Here is an 8,188-nt window from a genome sequence, read left to right on the forward strand (position 1 = left end):
TGGATCATTTCTATCTAACAACCTGAAGAGTGACACCATGTCCTTGAGAGGTGTTGTTTTATTTGAATTAGATATGATATTGCTAAAATATATGCCATCTCTGGGAGATTGTGTTGTGAGTTTTCCCTGAAAGTGTCTAGCTTCCGTCCTTAATCCCCAAGCTCTTTGCATTAGAAGGTGCAAATTTCAGAGGTAAGGCAGGTGCAGTGGTGGGGTAATTTACATAGAATCTGTCCCTCTGGAACTCTCTTTTAGGAGGTTGAGTATTTTACACAGAATGAAGGGCCTTCAATCAAGACAGACTTGCTCAAAACTGAACTTTAAAAAAAATCTCCTTGAATACAGTGTTGTATTCTCATCAGTGCTGTTCCATCTACACTGTCTCAGATCTTCACTGCACCCTTGTGGGAAAGATTTCAATCTAAATTTGACAGATGAGGACAGGGGAAATCTGAAGAGACATTATGGCTCACCTGAGATCACACGCTGGTAGCCACACTAGAACCAGACATCATGTCTCAGGTAGCTCTGTTTTTGCTTTTTAAATTTTATTTTATTGTAAAGATGCTATACAAGGAGTTAGGGTTACATGAGTAAGGTAATGAGTAGATTTCTTGTTGAGCATTGTTACCCCTCCTTTGTTTTCTTCCCTACTATCTCTTCCCTTCCCTACCTTCCCTGCTCCTCCCCCGCCCCAAGTTGAAAAGTTCATTTCCAACATAGTGTCTTGTGAGTATCATTGTTGCAATGGGTCATCCTTTAGCCTTTTTTCAGCATTTTGTTATTCCTCTTCCCCTCCCCAAATTAGATAAATGTATATACAAGATGCAGGACACCAAAATCATATATGGTGACAACGGGATATACCATAGAGAGAAGAACATACAGCATCATCTTATATGGTCAGATCTACATAGCTTTTAAGCTTTTCAGTTCATCTGATAAGATTATTCAAGATGTTATTGCAAATAAGGGAAACCATGGAACCTATATTTCTTTGGGTCTGTCTTACTTTACTTAATATGATTTTTTCTAAGTCTTTCTAATTCCTAACAAATGGGGTGGTATCATTCTTTCTGATGGAAGCATATAATTCTTACACACACACACACACACACACACACACACACACACACACACACACACACAGATTTTCTCTTTCTCTTGATTCATTCATTTGCTGAGGGGCATCTGGGTTGGTTCCATATCTTAGCTATGGTGAATAATGCTGTGATAAACATAGTTGTGCTGGTAGCTTTACTATGGCCTTGTTTGTGATCATTTGGGTAAATGCCCAGAAGTGGGTTGCTGGGTCATGTTGGTTTTTTGTTGTTGTTGTTTTGCATGATGATGTGCTGACAACTCTCTGTTTCTTCATATCACTTCTAAAATATGGTCACATTTCTAATCTCATATGATACTCACAAGAGGCAGGTCAGGGTTATCTGCGTCATTATTTCTTATGGACAAAGAAACAAAGACTTAAAGGACTTTCCCAGCCACATCTAGCTCTGTGGACAGAGTGTGACAGAACTGAGTTTCAAGGCCTCTGGGTGGTACCCTGATACTTTCGGCACATACTCCATGTATCTTAGATGTTGACTCCTTGGTGCCAATACTTTTAAGGAGAAAGCATTAGTGACAGCAGAAACTTCAGGGTGGTCTTCAAGTGAAGTGCTGCCATCTAGATGAACCCATTGCTTGGCATTAGGTGACCAGCAGGTGTGCATGTGGTGTGGTCCCAATGGAAAGAATGGAAATGGAGTGGGCACAGGGCCAGTGTGAGAGCCAGACCTCTTGATTTTCAGGCCAATGCCCTTCCCCCCCCCCCAGCCTTCTAATGAGAGAAGTCAACAGCTTTCCCCATGAAGAAAAATTAAGTGAATGTCAGATCAGGGATTTGGTTTCTTCTATGACAAATACAAAGATCACTTCCATATTCTTCCAGTGAAGGGCGCTGGGGGCATCCACTTTTCTGCTCCTTAAGTCCCTCAGGCAAGTATTTTGGAATGATGTGGCCACAATTAACTGAGTAAAATGACCCACCATCTTGTCTCAGCCAATATAAATATTTCCCTAGCTCCATGTTGAAGGAAGAATGAATACATTTGGCATCTTAAGAGGTGAACGGAGATGGTTGTGATGTAGTTATCCCCTGAGGAAGACAGCAGATGACTGGATTTCCTGCTGCTGTGATGGGTGGTCCACAATCTGCAAAGAAGGTACTTCTTCATACAGCATGTGTGACCAATGCGTGTTCCCTAGGGCACAGCCAAGACTTTGGCACAGTGCTCTGTTTTCCTCAGAAAATGTCCAATTTTTTTCTTGAGAGCTGTTATTCCATTGAGTACATAGGTACTTAGCACATGCAGCTTTAAACGTTGAAATAAAGGTATGCTCATTTTGGAAGTTCATTTTGAAGCCAAATTTTGTCAGCTAATATAAAGCATAGAGAAGGAAAGAAATGGGGTAGGGGTGTCATCTGACTTCATAGAGCCTACATTCCAGGTAACAAGTTACAATTATACTCATGTCAAGTTAGGTAGCAGTTCAAGGTAAATAATGGCAATAGATAGCTCTCAGTCAGGAATAGAAAGATTTACTGTGATAGCCAAGGAAGGAAGAGGCTGAAGAGCAACACTGGGATGGTCTCAGAAGGGCCAGAAGAGGAAGGGGACTTGATTTGGAGTCAGACTCATGTGTTGCTGAAGTTTAAGAGGAGAGTCCAGGAAGAAGGTGCCCAAGGCAAGAAGAGAGATACGGGGGGGCAGCTGAGAGTTGGCATAGCTTACTTTCCTGGGCACAGTCCTCCCTTTGTGCCCAAGGGTTTGCTGTCTCTTTAATCATGAAGGAACTAGAGAAGGGAGTGTGGGTGGCTCTGAACAAATTTGCTTTCATGTCCAGTTGCTCAAAGAGTGTCCTGGGTGATAATGAATGAGACGCATGAGAAGCACCATTTCTGCGGTGTGGGATAGCAGATAGTTTTCAGACAAATGAAAATCACCTCCTCTTTTTTTTTTAAATAATATACTAGGGCTATGTTATTGACCTACAGGAAATGTGGGAATGGATTGCTTTGAGGCTAGTGAAAACTTAATTCACTGTTTGTAAACTAGAAAGCTCTGGACAACAGGGGACCATACTGCAAGGTACGTCATATTATTTGAAAGGTACTCAAAAATGTGGGTATTTTCCCTAAGAATATTTATATTTTTTATTGTCATTATAAGGGTGGCGAAAGAAGGGTTACAGTTACATAAGGCAGGTTAGTGAGCATATTTTTGTGTGTGTTCTTAGAGGTAGAATTTCAGTTCCATTGATCTTCCATGGCAGATGTTTGATAGACAGCATTAAAACCACCCAGCCTATCTTCTTGTGATATTTTGTTCCTTCAATGTACTGATGACCCACTGATGAGCAACTTACGGAGGCTATGGAACCATGCTGCTGGGAGGGGGAAAAGGCCATAGGAGTTTGAACAGCATTTATACAAGCTCTGCCTATTTTACATTGAACTTGAAGCCCAAACACCAGATTCCCCTATCACATGCTAGGTTTGCCTTCTCCTATTACTTAAAATTGTTACAGGTCTGTTAAGTCTTTAATTCTGGAGCTAGCAGTGAGCAATGGAGAACCAGCACTTGAGTGCCCATTATTAGCATTGTCAGGGTCATTTTGTCCCTGTCATATTAAGAAGCTCCTTTTTGAGAATTTTTACTTGTACCTAAAAAACATAACAGCTAAAGCACTGATACACCGTTAAGACACTTGGAGATCAAATTTGACTTTGCTATTGGAGCTGCATCTGGGAAGTACTTGGGGCATGGTCATGCAATGAGAATTGTTGAATGAATAGGAGACTCAGTGACATTCATTTAATTTCCCTAGGCCTCAGTTTCCTCATCTCTAAAACAGAGGAAATAGCTCATTCAATTCCCAGCTGAAAGGGATTAATGAAGTAATGGTTTTATAACACATTAAAAAAAACTATAGAAATATGAGTGGTTTCTATAGCAAACTGAGTTGGAATGGACATATGACTAGGATGTAAGAAACTTTGGGTCTTGTCCCAAAAACCATAAACCATAAATCCTGGGAAGTCTCTTACTTCTCTACCACCTCAGTTACCTCATTTGTAAACACTTATTATTAGAATCCGTCTACTTCACAAAGGTGTTTTGAAAAGTCAGTGGTCATAGCTGATAATGAATTGCTCCTCTCTGAACAGCAATGAAAAGGTAAGTTTCAGGTGTTGAACTTTTTGCGCTGCTGCTCAGTTGTAGGATTGGAACAGTTTTCTTCTGGAAACCTTCCTGGGGACCCTCAGAGCCCACTGACCCAACCCTCTTTCTTCCTGCTGCTAGTTGTCCACCATATGTTTCCCATTAGCCTCTTTTTTGCATTCCCCTTCTACCCATGTTCTCAACATTCATTGTTCACCATCTCCCAGGTCCAAAGTTTCCCCACGATCCTAAGATATAAGAGCAAAGTGGGGTCTCTGATTCTACATAACCAACTCCCACACACACCAAAACATGGAGGCTCATAAAGGTCAATTTGGTAGCAAAATCAGAATCAGATCCCAGGTCCAGGTTCAGAGGTCTTTTTATTGTGTTTCACCTCATGCCATTTAAACACTGTGCTCCCTAACCCCATTTTATTATAGGAAATCCCATCTGCCCAGAGTTCTTTTCCCTCCCCTTTTCCTGCTTGTCTGAGAGATTTCTCCCAAAACCACCCCCAAGTGTGGCATACCTTAAATGCAGTGGAATAAAGCTACTCCTCGCTCTTGTAGGAAAACCAACAAGAAATAAATAAAAGATGGGGAAAAAATCCTGCACATTGACTCAGTAAATCGTGGACAAAATGATGCAATCTGACTAGGTAAATCAAATAGGGAACACTTAAGCAGCAACACTAAGGATGCAATGATGGCACACCAATTACCAGGACTTCTGTTTACTTTGTTTCCTCAACAACAACAACAACAACAAAAACCCATAAAGTTAGAAATACTGTACCCCATCATCTCTGGAAATATTTTCGCTGCTGTTATTCTTTTTAGGGCCATTGAAAAGACAGGCTGGATGTCATAATTTGTGATTTTTTAAAGAGGATGTCTTTTTATTCTCTGGGTTTCCAGCCCAAAGGATGGCTGCTCTCTCTCTCTCTCTCTCTCTCTCTCTCTCTCTGTGTATGTGTGTTGTGTATCTCCTTGGCTGAGCACATTCCATACTGAGTTTAATTTTTTATTGATAAAATAAAATAGTCTAGATACTCATAGAGGAATCTTCTATTAGTATGTTCTAATGCAACTTTTGTTATTAAATTTGAGAGCATTTTAGAACATGTGTGTTCATTGCCTCTCACCTCAGTGACTGCCACACAGGTGCTCCTGAGCAAAAAAACAAACAAAAAACCCCCACAAAACTCTCACCAGGCCAGGGTTGTGAAGCAACTGTCAAGCTGTCACAGATTACTCTGTCTTTCAGCTCCTGTTTCCTGACAATCCACATAACCACCTTTCAGAAGGACATGATAAAACAGCGTCTGGATTGTAAAACTGCTCATAAAACATTATGGGATTGTGAGAAGTCTGGGTCCCTAGAAGGATGGTGCTGGAATCCAACTTGACCCTGAGTGGAAAATAAATAATGAGCTATTTGAAACTGTCATCTTTTCCCCAAACGGAGCATAGAGAGAGAGAGAGAAGATAAATGGAAGAACCATCAATTACTATTTTTCCCAATGGGAAAATGATAAAGATATTTAAACGATGTATGACACAGCGGAGTGTGAATCCTAATGGAGGCCCTGCCATCCTTAATGAGGGGGAAATGTAAGGTAATGGGATGGGTAGAAAAGTTAGGAGGAAAAAGCAGAAATAGGAGATTGAGGGAGCCAGGCTGAATTTACATGTGAGGGCAAAATAAAAACTAGACTGAAGTAAGCACATACTTATATAAGGCCTAAGTGTCCTCTTGCCTAAATAGATATTCATAAAGGAAAGATGGAGGATCTGGTCCCTTAAGAGAGAAAACATTGTTTTCTGCAACTCTCACTTCGTATTCTGTCTAACTTTGTATTCTTCACTCCTTCATTCATACTGGCTCTCCTTCACAAGTGTTCATATCATGTTGGTGGAACCTGCTATTTCTTCTCCTATTTACCTAGACTTGAACTTTCATAGCTGATTCATAACCTTGCATCCTCTGTCTTTGGTTCCTTTTGTATTATTCTGTTTTTATTATTTTTAAAAGAGTTGTACAAAGGGGTTTCCATTGAACAAATCAGTTTGTAAGCACAGTACATCTTGATTGATATCACCATATCATCATTTTTCCCATCTTTGGCCTTAACTTTAGTTTTTTATCTTTCTACTGAGATCTCTATTTTCACAGATTCTACCTTTAACAGGATGTTTCTAAATCTCAAATTCTAATCACTCTAACATCCTGAAAACTGGCCCCAAATCTACTTAAATCTGTCCTTATGCCTCTTGCCAGGTTGATAGTTCTCAAACGTCTTGTCATTCACAGTACTTCTCTGTGTAGAAAACTCTCATGTCTCGAAACAGTGAACCCAAACTGCTGGGCCTCCTTGGCCTGTCTTCTGCAAGTGGTCATATCTCCAGCTTTCCTTTTCCATGTTATCCAGGCTATTCCACAAACATTCCTGTCTTCCTCACTAATTCTTACACCCATGGTATAACCTCCCATCCTGCTGAACATTTCAGATGCTGCTCAAAATCAAAGTCAATTTACTTTCCTCCATGAAACCTACATTGCCTACGGAGACTGGTATTGACATGCTTAATGTTTGTCATTCAGCTTTGGATTGAAGATTGTTTTACATCATCACCCTAAATTTTGAGATCAAGCATAATTAACTCTTAAGCATTTACCTACTTAGTCTTCAGGTTCTTCATTGACCTCAGATATCTCCTGCATTATTGGTAAGAGTATTGTGGGCTCATTGATAATCTGTGCTAGCCTGATAAACTACATGGCCAATGCAGTTATTTGTAGAGAGTTTTAATTTTAGGGAAATTAATACAAGTCCAGTCATTTTAATCCACATTTTATAGACATGTAAAGTAAGTACAAATTACCATAACTTTGCCTTAACACATGACCTAATTTTAAGTAATTCTACCATTTCATCTTCAATATATCCTTATGAATCTTTTAGACTACCTTACTCCACTCTAGGAATCTGATATCATGCATTCTTACCTGTTAAGTGCTTTCTAAGAATCAATTGTTTGTTCTCAAACCTTCTATGCTGGTTGTAATTATAAGTTATGTAATATATTTAAATATTATGCAAAATTGTGAAATATGAATGCAAAGAAGGTTGTTGTTTCTATAAAAACTAAGTTGATTGCTATGGAAAGAGTCAGTAAATGTGAAGTTGATAAAAAAAAGAATTGATGTTGAATTGAGTGTGTGTGACAACTCTAAGACTTTAGCTAGAAATTATAGGGTCTTGATGAATTCTGCATTTAGATAGCTCAGAAAATCCACTTTATGTTAGTGACATATTTTAAAAGAGCTAGAACTAGGCTAAATAAATGGTACTATAGAAAACATAATGTGGAATATCCTTATTTAAAAATTCATTGATCTTACATCAAAAGATTTGCAAGTAAACACCCAGATAAGTTTAAGCTAAAATAGAAAATGGAATGTTTTTATGCATGCTTAAAATAGCTTGACCACCGTGCTCTATTGTAACTATTATCCTAGATTGTGTCAAAAGAATTCTCTTCTAAGTACATATGGATATAGATAGAAAATATCTAGTTTTAAAGCTAGATCCTTATATATCACCCTGCACCAGAATCAACTCCAAATGGATCAAAGACCTCGGGGTCAAAGCAGACACTCTGAAAACATTACAGGATGGAATAGGAGAAACCCTAGGTCTCCTTGGCACATGCCAAAATTTTCTTAATAAAGACCCATAAATACAACAAATCAAAGAAAGGTTGGACAAATGGGATTGCACGAAATTGCAGAGATTCTGCATGACAAAGGACATAGCTAGCAAGATCAATAGAAAGCCCACAGATTGGGAGAAGATCTTCACTAGCCATACAACGGACAAGGGTCTCATATCTAAAATATACCTGGAACTCAAAAAATTAAATCCCCCAACAACAAATCTCCAAAGAAACAATTTCCCA

At 39.2% G+C, this 8,188-nt stretch overlaps 1 protein-coding gene across 1 annotated transcript in view; it reads right to left on the reverse strand.

Moving 5' to 3' along the window:
* Slc14a2 (solute carrier family 14 (urea transporter), member 2) overlaps nucleotides 1-8,188 on the reverse strand; it is a 407,135-nt gene that overhangs the window by 211,343 nt on the left and 187,604 nt on the right. The gene's annotated exons all lie outside the window — the stretch shown is intronic.

Source organism: Dipodomys ordii, unplaced genomic scaffold (assembly GCF_000151885.1).
Source record: "Dipodomys ordii isolate 6190 unplaced genomic scaffold, Dord_2.0 Scaffold25, whole genome shotgun sequence".
Classification (NCBI taxonomy): Eukaryota; Metazoa; Chordata; class Mammalia; order Rodentia; family Heteromyidae; genus Dipodomys; species Dipodomys ordii.